We start from the raw sequence: 15,762 nt of genomic DNA on the forward strand, positions 1-15,762 counted from the left end.
GACGTGTCCACGTTGCGCTTTGGGGTGTTTCCTGTCGTGGGCGCTAGGCCTACCCACGCAAGTGAGGTATCATTTTTATCGGGAGACTTGGGGGAACGCTGGGTGGAAGGAAATTTGTGGCTCCTCTCAGATTCCAGAACTTTCTGCCACAGAAATATGAGGAACATGTGTATTTTTAGCCAAATTTTGAGGTTTGCAAAGGATTCTGGGTAACAGAGCCTGGTCCGAGCCCCGCAAGTCACCCCTCCTTGGATTCCCCTATGTCTCTAGTTTTCAGAAATGCACAGGTTTGGTAGGTTTCCCTAGGTGCCGGCTGAGCTAGAGGCCAAAATCTACAGGTAGGCACTTCGCAAAAAACACCTCTGTTTTCTTCCAAAATTTTGGATGTGTCCACGTTGCACTTTGGGGTGTTTCCTGTCGCCGGCGCTAGGCCTACCCACGCAAGTGAGGTATCATTTTTATCGGGAGACTTGGGGGAACGTTGGGTGGAAGGAAATTTGTGGCTCCTCTCAGATTCCAGAACTTTCTGCCACAGAAATGTGAGGAACATGTGTTTTTTCAGCCATATTTTGAGGTTTTCAAAGGATTCTGGGTAACAGAGCCTGGTCCGAGCCCCGCAAGTCACCCCTCCTTGGATTCCCCTAGGTCTCTAGTTTTCAGAAATGCACAGGTTTGGTAGGTTTCCCTAGGTGCCGGCTGAGCTAGAGGCCAAAATCTACAGGTAGGCACTTCGCAAAAAATACCTCTGTTTTCTTCCAAATTTTTGGACGTGTCCACGTTGCGCTTTGGGGTGTTTCCTGTTGGGGGCACTAGGCCTACCCACGCAAGTGAGGTATCATTTTTATAGGGAGGCTTGGGGGAACACTGGGTGGAAGGAAATTTGTGGCTCCTCTCAGATTCCAGAACTTTCTGCCACAGAAATGTGAGGAACATGTGTTTTTTTAGCCAAATTTTGAGGTTTGCAAAGGATTCTGGGTAACAGAACCTGGTCCGAGCCCCGCAAGTCACCTCTCCTTGGATTCCCCTAGGTCTCTAGTTTTCAGAAATGCATGGGTTTGGTAGGTTTCCCTAGGTGCCGGCTGAGCTAGAGGCCAAAATCTACAGGTAGGCACTTCGCAAAAAACACCTCTGTTTTCTTCCAAAATTTTGGATGTGTCCACGTTGCACTTTGGGGTGTTTCCTGTCGCCGGCGCTAGGCCTACCCACGCAAGTGAGGTATCATTTTTATCGGGAGACTTGGGGGAACGTTGGGTGGAAGGAAATTTGTGGCTCCTCTCAGATTCCAGAACTTTCTGCCACAGAAATGTGAGGAACATGTGTTTTTTCAGCCATATTTTGAGGTTTTCAAAGGATTCTGGGTAACAGAGCCTGGTCCGAGCCCCGCAAGTCACCCCTCCTTGGATTCCCCTAGGTCTCTAGTTTTCAGAAATGCACAGGTTTGGTAGGTTTCCCTAGGTGCCGGCTGAGCTAGAGGCCAAAATCTACAGGTAGGCACTTCGCAAAAAATACCTCTGTTTTCTTCCAAATTTTTGGACGTGTCCACGTTGCGCTTTGGGGTGTTTCCTGTCGGGGGCACTAGGCCTACCCACGCAAGTGAGGTATCATTTTTATCGGGAGACTTGGGGGAACGCTGGGTGGAAGGAAATTTGTGGCTCCTCTCAGATTCCAGAACTGTCTGCCACAGAAATGTGAGGAACATGTGTTTTTTTAGCCAAATTTTGAGGTTTGCAAAGGATTCTGGGTAACAGAACCTGGTCCGAGCCCCGCAAGTCACCCCATCTTGGATTCCCCTAGGTCTCTAGTTTTCAGAAATGCACAGGTTTGGTAGGTTTCCCTAGGTGCCGGCTGAGCTAGAGGCCAAAATCTACAGGTAGGCACTACGCAAAAAACACCTCTGTTCTCGTCCAATATTTTGGACGTGTCCACGTTGCGCTTTGGGGTGTTTCCTGTCGCCGGCGCTAGGCCTACCCACGCAAGTGAGGTATCATTTTTATCGGGAGGCTTGGGGGAACGCTGGGTGGAAGTAAATTTGTGGCTCCTCTCAGAATCCAGAACTTTCTGCCACAGAAATGTGAGGAAGATGTGTTTTTTTAGCCAAATTTTGAGGTTTGCAAAGGATTCTGGGTAACAGAACCTGGTCCGGGCCCCGCAAGTCACCCCTCCTTGGATTCCCCTAGGTCTCTAGTTTTCAGAAATGCACAGGTTTGGTAGGTTTCCTTAGGTGCCGGCTGAGCTAGAGGCCAAAATCTACAGGTAGGCACTTCGCAAAAAACACCTCTGTTTTCTTCCAAAATTTTGGATGTGTCCACGTTGCGCTTTGGGGTGTTTCCTGTCGCTGGCGCTAGGCCTACCCACGCAAGTGAGGTATGATTTTTATCGGGAGACTTGGGGGAACGCTGGGTGGAAGGAAATTTGTGGCTCCTCTCAGATTCCAGAACTTTCTGCCACAGAAATGTGAGGAACATGTGTTTTTTTAGCCGAATTTTGAGGTTTGCAAAGGATTCTGGGTAACAGAACCTGACCCAAGCCCCGCAAGTCACCCCATTTGGATTCCCCTAGGTCTCTAGTTTTCAGAAATGCACAGGTTTGGTAGGTTTCCCTAGGTGCTGGCTGAGCTAGAGGCCAAAATCTACAGGTAGGCACTTCGCAAAAAACACCTCTGTTTTCTTCCAAAATTTTGGACGTGTCCACGTTGCGCTTTGGGGTGTTTCCTGTCGCGGGCGCTAGGCCTACCCACGCAAGTGAGGTATCATTTTTTGGGGAGACTTGGGGGAACGCTGGGTGGAAGGAAATTTGTGGCTCCTCTCAGATTCCAGAACTTTCTGCCACAGAAATGAGAGGAACATGTGTTTTTTTAGCCAAATTTTGAGGTTTGCAAAGGATTCTGGGTAACAGAACCTGGTCCGAGCCCCGCAAGTCACCCCATCTTGGATTCCCCTAGGTGTATAGTTTTCAGAAATGCACAGGTTTGGTAGGTTTCCCTAGGTGCCAGCTGAGCTAGAGGCCAAAATCTACAGGTAGGCACTTCGCAAAAAACACCTCTGTTTTCTTCCAAAATTTTGGACGTGTCCATGTTGCGCTTTGGGGTGTTTCCTGTCGCCGGCGCTAGGCCTACCCACGAAAGTGAGGTATCATTTTTATCGGGAGACTTGGGGGAACGCTGGGTGGAAGGAAATTTGTGGCTCCTCTCAGATTCCAGAACTTTCTGCCACAGAAATGTGAAGAACATGTGTTTTTTTAGCCAAATTTTGAGGTTTGCAAAGGATTCTGGGTAACAGAACCTGGTCCGAGCCCCACAAGTCACCCCTCCTTGGATTCCCCTAGGTCTCTAGTTTTCAGAAATGCACAGGTTTGGTAGGTTTCCCTAGGTGCCGGCTGAGCTAGAGGCCAAAATCTACAGGTAGGCACTTCGCAAAAAACACCTCTGTTTTCTTCCCAAATTTTGGATGTGTCCACGTTTCGCTTTGGGGCGTTTTCTGTCGCGGGCGCTAGGCCACCCACGCAAGTGAGGTATCATTTTTATCGGGAGACTTGTGGGAACGCTGGGTGGAAGGAAATTTGTGGCTCCTCTCAGATTCCAGAACTTTCTGCCCAAGAAATGTGAGGAACATGTGTTTTTTTAGCCAAATTTTGAGGTTTGCAAAGGATTCTGGGTAACAGAACCTGGTCCGAGCCCCGCAAGTCACCCCATCTTGGATTCCCCTAGGTCTCTAGTTTTCAGAAATGCACAGGTTTGGTAGGTTTCCCTAGGTGCCGGCTGAGCTAGAGGCCAAAATCTACAGGTAGGCACTTCACAAAAAACACCTCTGTTTTCTTCCAAAATTTTGGATGTGTCCACGTTGCGCTTTGGGGTGTTTCCTGTCGCGGGCGCTAGGCCTACCCACGCAAGTGAGGTATCATTTTTATCGGGAGACTTGGGGGAACGCTGGGTGGAAGGAAATTTGTGGCTCCTCTCAGATTCCAGAACCTTCTGCCACAGAAATGTGAGGAACATGTGTTTTTTTAGCCAAATTTTGAGGTTTGCAAAGGATTCTGGGTAACAGAACCTGGTCCGAGCCCCACAAGTCACCACTCCTTGAATTCCACTAGGTCTCTAGTTTTCAGAAATGCACAGGTTTGGTAGGTTTCCCTAGGTGCCGGCTGAACTAGAGGCCAAAATCTGGAGGTAGGCACTTTGCAAAAAACACCTCTGTTTTCTTTCAAAAAAATGGGATGTGTCCACGTTGCGTTTTGGGGCGTTTCCTGTCGCGGGCGCTAGGCCTACCCACACAAGTGAGGTATCATTTTTATCGGGAGACTTGGGGGAACATAGATTAGCAAAACAAGTGTTATTGCCCCTTGTCTTTCTCTACAGTTTTTCCTTCCAAATATAGGAGAGTGTGTAAAAAAGACATCTATTTGAGAAATGCCCTGTAATTCACATGCTAGTTTGGTCACCCCGGAATTCAGATATGTGCAAATAACCACTGCTCCTCAACACCTTATCTTGTGCCCTTTTTGGAAATACAAAGGTTTTCTTGATAGCAATTTGTTACTCTTTATATTTCAGCAAATAAATTGCTGTATACCAGGTATAGAATGAAAACGCACGTCAGGGTGCAGCTCATTTATTGGCTCTGGGTTCCTTGGGTTCTTGATGAACCTACAAGCCCTATATATCCCCGCAACCAGAGGAATCCAGCAGACGTAACAGTATATTGCTTTCGATAATCTGACATAGCAGGGAAAAGTTACAGAGTAAAACATAGAGAAACATTTATGTTTTTTTCACCTCAATTTCAATATTTTTCTTTTTCAGTTGTTATTTTCTGTAGGAAACCCTTGTAGGATCTACACAAATGACCCCTTGCTGAATTCAGAATTATGTCTACTTTTCAGAAATGTTTAGGTATCTGGGATCCAGCATTGGTTTCATGCCCATTTCTGTCACTGACTGGAAGGAGGCTGAAAGAACAAAAAATTGCAAAAATGGGGTATGTCCCAGTAAAATGCCAAAATTGTGTTGAAAAATTGAGTTTTCTGATTCAAGTCTGCCTGTTACTGAAAGCTGGGAAGCTGCTGAGTTTAGCACCGCAAACCCTTTGTTGGTGCCATTTTCAGGGGAAAAACCACAAGCCTTCTTCTGCAGCCACTTTTTCCAATTTTTTTGAAAAAAACGAAATTTTCACTGTATTTTGGCCAATTTCTTGGCCTCCTTCAAAGAAACCCACAAAGTCTGGGTACCTCTAGAATCCCTAGGATGTTGGAAAAAAAGGACGCAAATTTGGCTTGGTTAGCTTATGTGGACAAAAAGTTATGAGGGCCTATGCGCGATCTGCCCCAAATAGGCAAAAAAAGGCCTGGCACAGGAGGGGGAAAAGGCCTGGCAGCGAAGGGGTTAAAAGAAACAGACTCACATTGCACAGCCAAATTGCAGTGCCAAATTGAACCATTAAGCAGTTAATTGGGGTCATCATCATCATCAAATCATGGCCCATGGGTTGGTTTTTGTGACTTGTGAAGCGCCATGGGCAGGAAAGTCATGGATGATGATGAATGGGTGGGATTCGCCTGACTTAACAAATACAGTGGGTATGCTAGCAATTGTCAATAACCAAGCAATATGACTTAACATCACCGGCCCCTGCCACCACAGATTTCCCATTCAGGTGTTGCATCTGGCGCACTGGCGCTGTCTCCGGCACATGTGGTCTGTGTGGCTAGAAAAGACAACATTACACATTTTAGATGCCAAATACACCTTCCCTTTTTTCTAACAAAATGCATTCACAACACATGACTACAGTTGAGGTTTCAGTATTTCTTCTCCCATCTAAAATATCACTTTGGGCATTTTGCTAGTTGGCAATGTTAGTAAACTACAGTCAGTAATCAAGCCAACTGTAATGGAGGGCCAGAGAGAGGATGATGACTGTGAATCAATTCAAGCGCAATGAAGGGGTAAAACAAATTGGTCAATAAAGGACATAAAATTTGGTTTTGGTTAGCAGTTTTTAGCAAATGTATTGGACCGTCCTCATACTACTTTACTGCCATGCTGCACTATCATCGAAATTACTGGGATAATAAAAACACAGCATTGGGGTTATGGTTCACCATTACCTTGGTCACTCTTTCATCACATGAGAAAGAAATAGAAAGACTTCTCAAGCAACAAGCATAGAAGTACATACTGGGTCTGCGTACTCTGCAATGTTCACAGTAGACTACCTCATCTAGGGACAGATGTATCATTTTATCCAATAGCGATTACCTACTTGCGATATTTCGTGAATCGCAATTAAGTAATCGCTATTGGAATGTATGAAACTCCAGAAGATTCATACTGCGATTTGCAAGGGCTCGTAAATGGACCTACCTCATCAATATTCACGAGGTAGATCGCAATTTGTGAGCCATTGCGAATGGCTACAATCACAGGGATGGTGACTTGCTGGTCTCAGCAGACCACCATGTCTGTTATTGCTTTTCAATAAAGCAATCTTTTTTTTTTAAATGCAGCCCATTTCCCTTAAATGAAAACAGGATGCGTTTAAAAATTAAAGGTTTTCTTTTCAATTTTTAAGAGTAGGCAGTGGTCCGTGGGAGTATTTGATTGTTGTGTTAGGTAATTTTGAGGATCACTAGGGATGAATTGTGTTTGCAATACTGTGTCTCACATCATTTTCTTAGAAAGACTTGAGAACATGGGTCTCCAAGCCACAGCTTTGTCTTGGATGACCTCTTCTTTGCAGGATCAGCCTTTCAGTTCTTCTCATCTGATCCTGTGTTAAGGTCTCACTTTCCTTCTACTGGCATTCCTCAGGGCTCGGCTATAAGTCTGCTATTATTTAACATCTATGTTTGTCCCTTTGCTCATATAGTAGACGGTTGTGGCCTCACTTTGTTTTCCTACACTGAAAACACTCAGATAATCTTTTCTTTGCCATCTGTGGAGTTAGCAGCATGGATAATCGGCACTTGTCTCCTCAAGGTTTTCACCTGTATTAATATTAACTCCTAAAAGGTGAATGGTGATAAGACCAAGGTGATGGAGATCAGTAAGAACCCCCTTCCTTGGGGTTCACAACACTGGCCAGACACCTTAGGAGCCCTCCCTACAACATCTCTAAGGTTAAGAAGCTCAGTTTCTGGCTAGACGATGAAACTATCCATGAAAATTAAAACCTCCAAGATATCTTCCACTTGTTTTACAGTCTTGAAATGACTAAAGAAAATCATATAGCTGCTCCCTTTCTCGGCTCAGGGACAATTATCCAGGCCTTGATTTTATCGAGTCTGGGCTATGGCAACATTCACCATCTGGGGGCTGGTAATTCCTCTATCAAACGTCTAAAGTGCTTCAGAATTCTGCTGCCAGGCTTGTATTTCATCTTACCAAGTGCTCCACAATGTCAAGTTTTCTTCGCAATCTCCACTGGCTTTCGATGGACAAATATATACAGTTTAAAGCCTCATGCTATATGCATAAAGCTAGGTCAATTGCTGGTCAACTTTACCTGCAACAGCTAGTGAAACTCTGCCATCCAAATCGCTTGCTTTGGTCAAGCAACCACTAACTCTGCAAGGTTCCCAGAGTAAAAAAGAAAGCCTGTATGGGTGGTTGTTTTTGTTTTCCTACTTTGTCTCCAAGCTTTGGAACCTAAGCTTTGGAACATGCTGTCCAATTAATTGAGATGCCTCCAATCTATGACCCTTTTTTGAAAAAACTTAAAAACCAGGATTTTCCGACTCTCTTCTTTCTCTGGCTATTTACCTTCCTCTAGAGTTCATGGTCTACCTCCACCTTCTTCAGTTATATTGATCATCTACACAAATATTTTTAACAAACATTATTCTATTTGCAAAAGAAATTTCAAGCATAAAAATGTAAACATGCATGATGAAATTATCTACATTTCACAGTTCTTTCCTCTGTAAAAATCGATATTGGGATCAGTGCCAATCCATGCTCTATACTTTTGTATGTACGCTTTCTTGATATATAACTCATTCTATTGTAACATGCAACTGAGAGTACTCGGGCTTGCGGTCTACCACCACACTTTTTCCTTTTGTATCGATTGTCTACATAAATAATTTTAATAAACATTATTCTGTTTGCAAAGTAAATTTCAAGCATAACAATGTAAACATACATAGTGAAATCATCTAGAGTTCACAGTTCATACCTCAGTAAAAATCGATATCGGGGTCATTGTCAATACATGCTCTGTAGGTCTCAATATATATTCTTACTCTCTGCTGGTAAATTATCTGTATAAAAATATATATGATTTTAACCATCCATTTCTACACAGGTTGAATGTATACGCAGCCTAGACACTATCAAAAATTGCTCAACGAGATATCACATGTCTTAAATGTATTTGTATATCCACCCCAGTACTCATATTCTCCATGAGTATATTTTATCTCATATATCTAACCGGCTACCCTCCTCAAATAACTTAATCTATAGTGTCCGACATTCTTCATAGTAAAATCAGTTCCATTCAATTACACCACACCCACTGTGATAAGAAGGATAAAAAATATACAAAAAAATTTAAAACTACCTTATCGCAAAGGAAGCATAAAAAAAGTCCAATCAAATAATTCATTCAAAACGATATCTGACTGAAACATGATTCTAAGTGGACATCCTAATATTGCTAATCTACTAATGTAGATGTGCACTCAGACCTTCATCAAGATTAAGTCCACTTGGCATAAGAGTTTGTAAATCTATAATATATTCTGACTCTCTTTTGCGTAACTGTGCAACCCGATTAAACCCCCTCGGGTTGATCGGAATCAGTTCAATACCACAGAACGACAGTTTGGTGTGATCTTTGAAATTATATTCTTCAAAATGTCTTGCTACAGGGTACTTTTGATCTCCATGTTCTATAGCACACATGTGCTCCAGAACTCGTTTCTTCACTGTACATGTTGTACTTTCTATGTACCTCAAAGAATAGGGACATTCCAACACATAGATCACATACTGTGTACTGCACGTTATATATTGATTGAAGGACCGTGTACCAAAGTTTCTATAATCCTTTTTTATCTGACTTGCTTTACATGCTTTGCACTTTCCACATGGAAAGAACCTTGTAACCCAAAGATTGTATCCACTTGTCTTACAGTGATATCACTATGTACCAAAACATTACGTAATGATCTAGCTTTATGAAACGTAATGCTAGGTCTCTCTTGTAACTTGGGACCCAGAATGATATCATTCTTAACAACATCTCAGTATTTGGACATGCTTCTCTTATCTGCTCTTGCATTACTATTGTATGTTAGAATTAATCTAGTTGTTGGATTTTCATTCTTTTTAGATATCTTCTCATTAGAGAACAACATTTTGGGCCTGATTCTAATTCTGGCGGGCGGCGGAGGCCGCCCGCCAGAATTCCGCCCCCATAATACCGCTCCGCGGTCAGAAGACCGCGGAGGGTATTATGAGTTTTTCCCTGGGCTGGCGGGCGGTCTCCAAAAGACCGCCCGCCAGCCCAGGGAAAAATTCCCTTCCCACGAGGATGCCGGCTCGTAATCGAGCCGGCGGAGTGGGAAGGTGCGACGGGTGCAGTAGCACCCGTCGCGTATTTCAGTGTCTGCAAGGCAGACACTGAAATACCTTGCGGGGCCCTCTTACAGGGGCCCCTGCCATGCCCATGCCATTGGCATGGGCACGGCAGGGGCCCCCAGGGGCCCCGCGACCCCCCCTACTGCCATCCTGTTCATGGCGGCTTTCCCGCCATGAACAGGATGGCGGTAGGGGGGGTCAGAATCCCCCATGGCGGCGCAGCAAGCTGCGCCGCCATGGGGGATTCTGAGGGCAGCGGTAAACCGGCGGGAGACCGCCGGTTTACCCTTTCTGACCGCGGCCAAAGCGCCGCGGTCAGAATGCCCTGCGGGGCACCGCCGGCCTGTCGGCGGTGCTCCCGCCGACCCTCGCCCCGGCGGTCGAAGACCGCCGGGGTTAGAATCAGGGCCTTTGTCTCTAGATATGCAGTCCACCTTTTTACTAGCTTCACGTAGCTGGGGTATCCCCTATCTTTAAATCTCTGTATCATGGTCTGTTTTTCAATTCTATAATCTTTATCTGTACTACAGTTTCTCCTAGCTCCTAAGAGTTCACCATACGGTATACTCCAATTACGCTTGTTGGGATGTTGACTCACCGCATGCAGCAGGCTATTGCCTGCCGTTGATTCCTAAGCAGGTGAGTTTCTACTCTACCATCTTGAATTTCAACAACTACATCCAGAAACTCAATACTTGTCCTGCTGATAGTTGAGGAAAAGATAAGATTTGTATTATTGTTGCTTAAGCTACATACAAAATCCTTCACTTCCTTCATAGAAGCTTTCCATTTCATAAAAACATAATCAATGTATCATAGCCATAAAACAACTTGATCACAAAACGTTTGCATCTCCTCTTTGTTAAACATTTTTGTTTCCCACCAACCTAAGAAAAGATTTGCAAAGCTAGGAGCAAAGCAAGTACCCATAGTTGTCCTGAGAATTTGTCAATACAACTGGCCATTAAAAAGAAAAAATGTATTCTCAAGGCACAGCCTCATCATTTCTAGGATCATATTAGTATGCTCCAACATCCTAACTGGTCTAGCTCTCAGGAAATGGTAGCACGCTTCAATCCCTTGTTTGTGGTCAATGACAGTATATGAGGACTTCACATCTAAAGTCAATGGAGAAAGTCATCTTCCCAGTTGAGCCCTGTAATCTTCCCTAAAAAATCATTTGTGTCTTTCACATAAGAAGGGAGAGTAACCACATAATCTTGTAGAATCAAATACACATATTAAGGTAAATTCTCAAATGCACTGTCCCTTGAAGAAGCAATTGGTCCGCCTGGGGGATTACGACTATTTTTATGAACTTTTGGCAGGAAATGTAAAACAGGTATCCTAGGATATTCTTTTTTCAGATAACTATACTCCTCCCATTTGAGGACACCTTTGTTTCTCCAAACCGAAAGTTTGTCTCACAAGGAAATTACACTCTGCGTATATATTTCTCTGCTGGTCAATTCATAAGCCTTTTTATCCTGTAGTTGTCAATTTGCTTCCAATATATGCTGTTCACAACTTTGAATCACAATATTTCTACCCTTATCAGAAGGGCATATAATAATGGTTCTATCTCCTATCAATATAAATGAAGAAGGTGGAGGTAGACTGTGAACCCTAGTACTCTTAGCTGTATGTCATGATAGAACGAGGTATATATCAAGATGGTGCCCATACAAAAGTAAAGTGTAGTTTGATTTCGGTGGTTTTGTGCGAGTAAATTTAGAACCTATCTTTAACATCCCTGTAACCTTTGCTTTTTTCAATGAATTTCTATGGGTTTTTCAAAATTCTGTGTCCTAACTATAATGCCCCTGTAACCTTTGCTTGCTTTTTTCAGTGAATTTATATGTTTTCTGTTAGAAATGGGGTTTCTGGTTGGCAAAGGTATGCACCTAAGCCAGGCAGAACCCACCCACTCTAGTCAGGGCAAGGGAGTTACACGTCCAAGATAACTCCTGCTCACCCCCTTGGTAGCTTGGCACGAGCAGTCAGGCCTAACTTGGAGACAATGTGTACAGCGTTTGCACAACACACACAACACACATGACGCACTATCCCCACCACAAAGGAAACACAACACCAAGTTATATGAAAATGTACTGTATTGTACACATTGCAATTATTAGACCAAGCATCACATATCAGTAGTATCCTGCTACCTTAACAGTTGTCAGAACATTACACATTAGTTACTCTACACACTAGCAGTAGTCACATATAACACACAGGTTACTCAATATTCTGCAACATAAGCAGTAGTCAGGAAACACGTTATTACACTAAAGCACTTGTCATACGAATATCATAGACACCCATATTAAGAACATCATAAAACGTATGGCAAGTCAGAAAAACATATTAGCATGTTATGCCCATAAAAGAAACATTTGCACATGTATATGAGAACATCATTAAACAGGTAAAAGTCTCTAAAAAGAACTTATGATGTACATATGGTCCTTTTGGTAGTACCTGGTTTACGATGAAGGCACCTCCAGTGCCCAAAGAATGAAGAAGGGGCCCCTGGCGCTCCTCTGCGCAAAACAGGGGCCACCTGAGGGTTCTGGGTTGGGGGGGGCGGCATGCATCCCCTCTGTATTACTGATGTGCCCCTCCTGGGGACTGTGATCACTGGCGGCCCCACTGGGCCTCCACCGGCCCTCACGAGGGGGGCCCAGGTCAGCAATTACTTTTAGGAGGAAGGGTGCGGCACGCAACCCCTCTGTATTACTGATGGGCCCCTCCTGGTGCCTGCGATCACTGGGGGCCCCCCAGGTCTCCACCAGCCTTCACGAGGGGGGCCAAAGTCAAGGAAAGCAACAAGAGCAGGAGGGGGCACCACGCACCCCCTCTGATTTGTAACTGGCCCCCGGGCCTCCACTGGGCCTTCCTCATGGGGTGTGCCCCACACGGTGCACCGAGCACCAACAAGAGGCCCGGCGGTGCGAGGAGCCTCCGATGAGGCCTCCGCCCCACCTGCCCTTCTAAGTACCCCAATTGTAAGGCGGCCCACACAAGGGCTCTGGTGGGGCGTGGAACCTCGGACGAAGTCAGGGCCTTCTGGAGCCGCGAGGGCACTCCACGGAGCAGACCTTGACCCGGGGACACTGATAGAAGCACACTTGCTCTGGTTTTCTTTTTCCTCCGTTTTCTCATGCCCCGGGGGCACAATGGGCAGCGCGACTCCAGCGCTGCATGAAACACAGCCCAGGTGGCGGCGGTTATGCCCCTACAACCTGAAAAAACACTTTTCAAGTGCTATCAACATAAAAGAAGCAGTGCTTTCCCTTAAAAAGCACTGTGGTGCATTAAAGGTAAAGCGCTTTCCAAAGCGCTAAGTCTTTGCCCAATATTGAAGCACTCCTCGTGCTTCCCAATGTGGCAGGGGTTAGGGACCACAGCACCCTGCCCCTGGGAGCAGAAATTCAGAAGCAAGTCCACAGGTGAAGGGGCCTGCAACAGGCCAGCACACAGATGATGCAAGCAGGTGGCAAGTCCTCTCAGTGACCAAACAGGTCACAGGTCAGCACAGCAGCAGCAGTCCATGCCGGTTCCTGGTGAGTCCTTCCCGCATTTCTGTGTCCAGTTCCAAGAGTCTCCCAATTGTGGGGAAAACTCCCCTGTAGTTATTCTCAGTCCTTACAGTATTTTACAATGGTGGGGGATAGGAGGTTCCAACCAGTTACAACTTTGATTTGGCAGTGCCCTCTCTCTCCTCCAGCACAGACTCCAAACATCATTTGGGGGTAAACTACCCTATTGTGTGAGGCCAGGGCACAGAGTTTATAAATGTAGATGTGCCCTGCCTTTCCCTTCTCTCAGCCCAGGAAGACTATTCAGCATGCAGATGCACCTCTGTGACACCTCCACACTCCATGTGTACAGGCTGTCTGAAACGTATGCACAAAGCCCCAACTTTCAGTCTGCCCAGATGTGGATTGGAGTCAAGATGCAAAACACCAGACTCATAAGCACAGAGTAATGCACACCTTCTAGAAATGGCATTTCTGTAATAGTAATAAAAAATACACCTACACCAGTAAGCAGCATTTATTATCACCATCACAACCATACCAAACATGCCTGCGCTACCCCTCATAAATCAGACAATACCCCTTACACATAAGGCAGGACATTTCTAATGGAATCCTATGAGAAGTCAGAACTCACAGCAGTGAGACATCAAATTAGGCTGTTTGTCACTACCAGGACAGGCCACGCAACCTGGCACATGTCCTGCCTTCTACATACATATCACCCTGCCCAGAGGGCTAGCTAGGGCCTAGCTTAGGGGTGACTTACATGTTTTAAAAGGGGAGTTCTGGGCCTGACAAGTAAATTTACATGCCAGGTCCCTGTGGCAGAAACTGCGTACACAGGCCCAGTGCTAGCAGGCCTGAGACAGGTTTGAAAGGCTACTTCAGTGGGTGGCGCAAGCATCGCTGCATGCCCACTAGTAGCATTTAATACACAGGCCCTGGGTATAGAGCTACCACTGTACAAGGGACTTACAGATGAATTAAATATGGCAATTAGGGATAAGTCAATCATACCAACTTTAGATGGGAGAGCACCTGCACTTTAGCACTGGTCAACAGTGAAAAAGTGCTCAGAGTCCTAGAGCCAACAGTGACAGGTCAGAAAAAATAGGAGGCAGGAGGCAAAAAGATTGGGGATGACCCTGCATAAGGAAAAAAGTCAAATTTTTGTTTAATGTAAAGTAATTTTATTTACTAAAAGTTAATCTAACCACCGCTGTGCGTGGGTTTTGGCTGCAGGACTTGTCTTTCTGGGTGTAAGAATAGGTGTGAGAGGATGTGTCTAGGTGTGACAGTGTCTGTCTGGGTGTAAGAGTGGGTATGAGTGGGTCTTTGTGGGTATAAGAGTGGTGTGAGTGGGTCCATGTGGGTATGAGAGTGGATGTGAGAGTGTCTGGGTATGAGAGTAGGTGTGAAAGGGAGTCTCTCGGTGTGAGAGTGTCTCTGTGAGTGGATGTATTTCTGTGTGTGAGAGGCTGACTGGGTCTGTGATTGTGTGAATGTTTGAGTGTGTTTGTGAGTGGGTGCATGAGTGTCTAAGTGGGTCTGCAAGTGAGTGAGTGCATTAGTATCTGAGTGTGTGTGTGTGAATGTCTGAGTGGGTCTGTAAGTGGGTGTATGAGTCTCTGAGTAGGTCTGTGAGTGATTGTATGAGTCTCTGAGTGTGTGTCTATGAGTGGGTACCTGAACCTGAGTGGATCTGTGAGTGGGTGCATGGAAGTATGAGAGGGTCTGTAAGTGGGTGCATGAATGTCTGAGTGGATCTGAGAGTGGATGTATGGGTGTCTAAATGGGTCTGTGAGTGGGTTTTTGAGTGTCTGAGTGGGTCTGTGAGTTTGTGCGTGAATCTCTGAGTGGGTCAGTGAGTTTGTGCATGAGTGTCTGAGTGGACCTCTGAGCGGGTGTGTGAGTGTCTGTGTGGATGTGTCAGTAGCTCTGTGAGTGACTCAGCCACAAAGGAACCTCACCTGCCATTTTATCCAACAGGAGTCCACAGCTTTGCACAAAATATCTACCCAAGTTGAGTTCTTTCTGCAGGAGCCAAAATTGCTCTCACACACAGGGAGATGCTAAACATGGAGCTCCCTGTCTGTGAGAGCAATCCTTTTGTTTGTTGCCCTGCCTGCATGTCTGTAGGCAGAGAAATAGATAAAAACTCCACTCCCAGCAAGTGAGAGCTGTTTGACAGCTCTTGCTTCCCGGGAGTAAAGTTATGTCTGCTCTGACTTGGCTGGAGCTGTCAAAGCTCCCTCCAAGTCAGAGCAAACAGCTTTGCCCATGGGGTGCGCATACCTGGATATAGCAGGAACTGGCCCTGGGGGTGGCGCCCCCAGGGCCATTATTACCTCCACAATGGGCCAAGTGGCCCCCTCCAAAATTTAAGTTAGCCCTGGGGAAATGGTGGTCCCCACAGCCGGTGATCTGTTACAGAACCCCTCCACTATTTTACTTCAGTGCAGGGGAGGTATGTTGAAGTCAAGGTAGGTCATCCTTCACCTCATGGTGTTCACACAAATGTGTGAAAATATTAGGTAATGGGCTGAAAATATCCATAATCCTATTTCCCGAGATCTGTGGATCCATCCACGGAGCTCAGCACAGTCCCCGGTGTAAATCCGCAAGCAGATCTGT

This window comes from Pleurodeles waltl, chromosome 4_1, assembly GCF_031143425.1.
Source record: "Pleurodeles waltl isolate 20211129_DDA chromosome 4_1, aPleWal1.hap1.20221129, whole genome shotgun sequence".
Taxonomy (NCBI): domain Eukaryota; kingdom Metazoa; phylum Chordata; class Amphibia; order Caudata; family Salamandridae; genus Pleurodeles; species Pleurodeles waltl.